We start from the raw sequence: 4,945 nt of genomic DNA on the forward strand, positions 1-4,945 counted from the left end.
CTTTCACCCATGGAGCCCCAAAACCCTTTTTACTTAATTAAAGAATGAATTTTCCATTACTATAGTATTTTTTATGTTCAAGAAAGATTGAATTTCATGTTTTCATGGTATTTTTAATTCAATTCAGCCCATGTATGATTTCATCCAAGATTTCGAATTCCTCATGCTATGAATTTGTGTTTTTCCATGCTTTATCCAAGTAAATTCCATGATAGATCTTAAATTCATGATGTCTAGTAATATCCCCATGTTTTAAATGAATGCCTTCCACATGTTTGATGAAATTCCCATATCATGTCCAATTAATTTCAAGATGAATTTCCAAGTTATGAATTTTGCCATGGAACCCTATTGTACTCTCATGTTTAAGACATTCTTATGTTTAAGCTATAAACTTTACATGTTTTGATGAAATGCCCATGTCCTATTTCAAGTGAATTACATGTGAATTCCCTAATTCATGATTTTCATTATGTAATCATGCTATGCTCCCATGTTTAAGATATTCCAATGTTCAAGTTCATGATCCCCATGTGTTTGATGAATTGTCCCATATTAAAACCTTAATTGGCAATATTTAATATTGAATTCATGATATTGCTACATGTCTAAAACTATCCCCATGCTTAGTTTAAACCATGAATTGCATGTTTGATAAAATGCCCAAGTGATGAGCTTCTTTAAATAATGACTATTTATTATGTCCTCAAAGCCTTAGTATGGTCTTGGTGTTTTTGTTATCGAGTCCTGTTTAACTAGAGCTACTGTAGCTACAGAATAGTCTCAGTAATGTCACGAATAGTAGTACTCAGTTATTTACAGAACTCAGTGAGCTCAGTCCAATAATCAGTTCAGTTTCAGGTTTGCTTGACCATAGCGTACAGTTATTAGCTATTCAGTTATCAGTATTTCAGTACTTCAGATTACCGACTATTTCAGAATCACGTTATACACTTGGTCTTGCATTCTCAGATAATACAGTTTTCATGAATTCATGCTCAGTTATCTTATGTTACTCATTCAGTCCCTACCTCATATCTATAATCCTCTATAGTTTTAGTCTAGTTATTCAGACTAAGTACAGTTTAGTCCTACATGCCCTGTATTCAGCTATCAGTCATTCAGTTAATCAGAGAAGTTAGTATGTTTATGCATTCATGCTCAGTGTGATTGTATATTCAGATCCATAATTTATGTCAGTCTCCATCAAGTAGTTTCAAACCCATTATTCATATAGTATCCATGTTTTATCATATCCCAGCTTCAGTTATACTTATATCATTAAAGTAAAGTTTACAGAAACTAAGTGTAGAGATTCACCATCTTATCAGAAAATGTTTGTCACTCATGCTTTAAGATATTTCAGTTTTCAGTTTATTCCAGCCTATTGGTGAGTCTACTTACACTTAGCATGCATGTTTTACGATTACGTATGAAATTAATTTTACTTATTGCATTCACCCCTCCATAATCATTACATTCTAGAAACACTGATCCACATATACGTCTGTGTGGCTACATTGTTTCATAATGTAGGTACCAGTTGTAGCCCGTACATCATGATTAAACAGTTATAAATTCCAGCCAGTAGGTGATGAGTTCTCTTACTTCGGGAACTCCAGATAATTTTAGTTCATGTATAATTCATTTACTTTCATGTGTATTGATTAGTGGTAGTTGGAGGCATGTCCCAGCTATCTATAGTCAGTATAGTAGAGGCTTTATAGATGTCAGTCAAAGTCAGTCATGTAATTTCAGTTTCATCCTTCATATTTATCAGATTATAAAGCTTTATCAGTATTGTATCTATTATAGATTTTTAGTATGATTATGTTTTCTCACAACAAAACATGTTATTCATTTTATTATAATTCAGTTGCTTAATAGTGTGCCAGTTTATAGGTTAGTTTGGGATCACTTATGGTTCCAAGCATCATGTGACGACTAGGGGGTAGTCTCGGGTCGTTACAAAGTTACTCCGAATAACGAATCTATGAAATCAACTCCCATTAGCCTTTTTGAACAAAATTTCACATTAAAATCATAATCAATAGTCACATTTTAAGATTAAAACGTTACTGTGAATAACGTTTCTATCGAATCAAAGCATGGACCTACAAAGTAGGAATCTTGTTGATTGATTTATGAATAAAATGCTATTGGCAATGACATTTTAGGACAACAGATTATTATAAGAGATGGTTTGTGTAGAATGTTCAACACATTTTTACAATTTTAACCAAAGCTTTTGCTTATGTGCTTCATTTTGGAAACAACATTTACAAATTTTTTATGGGTATGACTAACCAATATTTTGCAATGCATTAAAATTATTTTGATGTTTTAATAATTATAATACATACATTATATTTGTGTATAGCAGAAAAATGTCTAATTTTGTAGAAAATGTGATGGTTGCTTTGTATTGGGGTGGTAAAATAATTTCTAAAATGAATGGATTCAGATACAATGAAGGTGCTGGAATGATTGTTAGAATGTCTATTTCAACTAGTGTAAGACCCTGCAAAATTCTAAGCTTAATTCAGTCCTTTAAAGCTTGTTAAGGGATCCCAGTCTTTGAAAATTTTAGCTAAGTATTCATACTTAGAGTTATTTTAGCCTTTATAGTTGACAATCTTATCTCGCGACCCTTACGGTAATTACATATCGATCTTTAAGTTGCTTCATGATCAGGAATGTTAGTAGGTGTTCTTGGACGAGTTTAAGATTTTTCGAACATCATTTGAAGCACGTTTGGGAGTCCAAACTAGTGTATCAATGGGATCTCAACGTGCCACATTGCTTATCGCATTGGTGAATATTTTTCTCCAGCTCCCAGTGCAATTTCCAGTGAATCGACGCAGACTAGATGTGGCGTGTCATCTGTCACGTCAATCCCATCGATGCGGCGTGTCATCCATAACATCAATCCCATCGATGTGGCACGTCGCTAGGTCAGTTTTCAGTCATTAAAAGTCGTGTCCTTAGGGGCATTTGGGTTATTTTCCCACATCTATCAGCCCTCAAAACTCGAAATTTAGCCACTTTAGAGGCAAAATCCATTCACTATTCTCAAAATTACTCAAGAACAAAACCCTTGGGCTTCTAATTCAAGGTTAAAGATTAAATAACTCACTATAAATCTTCATTAATTCAAGTACTCAGGTATGTGAAGTGTTCATCCAAGGGTTCCTTTCACCCTTGAAGTCCAAGAAACTTTTTCTTAAACTTCAAATAGATTGATTACATGATTTCCGTGATTGGATTTAAGTGTATTCATGATTATAATGTTAATTGAGTTTCTAATCCATGGTTTATTACAAGTTTCATCTGGAATTGATTATCATGTGTGTAGTATCATGTGAATTTATGTTGAAGCCATTGAATTTGAGAATTTGGGAATTGATGTTATGATGCCTATATTTTGTTTAGTATCATGTGAATATTAGTGCTCCCCAAGTATTTGTTAAAGTGCTCATGTGAACTAAATGGGGAAAAGTCATGACATACTAGTATATGTGTAACTTATGCCTTACAAGTGTTTCATAAAATGTCTCTATGGATGAGTTATGAACAAGTGCACAGTGTTATGCTTTTCAAGTTTACTCTATAGTTTACTTTTCATGCTATCGAGTCCTGGGGGTATTCAATACTCAAAAATTTAGTTGTTACCTAGATCTACAGTAGTTACAGAACAGTCCGATTAGTGTTATGAATAGTAGTACTCAATAATCAGTCACAGTCTCAGTTAAGTATTCAGTTCAGAACTCAGTGAACTCAGTCAGTTGACCAGATTTGGTAGTACTCCATTAGTTAGAAGAACCTAGTGAACTTTGTTTTATTTAGTTAGACAGTAAGATCAGTACCAGTTCAGTCAAGCCTAGTATGGAATAGAAATCATTTTAGTGTCTATTCAATTGGGAGTAGGATTCAACACTGAGCGAACTCAGAGATGGGGGCATTCCTGCCAGCATAGGGTTTGACCCTTAGTAGAAATCCCTGCGTTACAAAACTATATAGCCAACATAGGTTGAGATACCTTTCTTCCAGACTAGGTTTTTTACATGTCATACGAGTTTTCCTGACTGCGATGGTTAATGAAAGAGCTTTCTATCAGAGAGGGTTAACTCACAGCTTGTCTTTACCCATGGAACGGTACTGACACCCTTCTAACTGGGGTTATAGGTTGGACCCCAATCCATTCAGAGAGGGGCATGCCAATTAGATGATTACCTCCAATAGTTTTAGTTTCAGTTTCAGTCTCAGCATTGAACTCAGTTCATTTCTACAGGATCAAGACTGTCAGATACAGTCACCCAACTCAGTATAGAACTCAGTTCAGTGCTACAGAATCAGGACTGTCAGAAATAGTCACCCAGTTATTAATCAATACTATCAGAAATAGTCAATCATTTATCAGTATTACAGTATTAGTAAACTCAGATATCAGTTAATCAATATTTAGAACTTAGTAACCAGTGTTAACATAATCTTAGTTATAGTTTATGTATTCATGCATGTTCTCTCATTTAGTTATGTTCATGTTACTTAGTTAGTTATTGTTCATGCACATGAACCCATGCATATCAGCTTACCTGACTTAGCATACCAGTACATTCAAAGTATTGACGCATACCTTTGTTTTGCGCTATGATATCTTATATCATAGGTTTAGATACACAGGCTCCTGACCGTACTTAGCAGCCCATCCTATCAACATCAGACTTAGTGGTGAGTCCTCATAGTTTAAGGATAGAGTATTATTTCAGTATTTCAGTGCAGTTTTTAGTAGTCGAAGTTAGTTAGGGGCTTGTCCCATCAACTCTATAATTTTGACAGTTAGAGGCTTTCTGGCTAGAGTATTTCAGACATGTGTTTCAGTATTCAGTTATCAGTATTCAGTATTGGTTTTCAGTTATAAACCTTATGGTGTTTACAGCTTCAC

Source organism: Capsicum annuum, chromosome 8 (assembly GCF_002878395.1).
Source record: "Capsicum annuum cultivar UCD-10X-F1 chromosome 8, UCD10Xv1.1, whole genome shotgun sequence".
Taxonomy (NCBI): domain Eukaryota; kingdom Viridiplantae; phylum Streptophyta; class Magnoliopsida; order Solanales; family Solanaceae; genus Capsicum; species Capsicum annuum.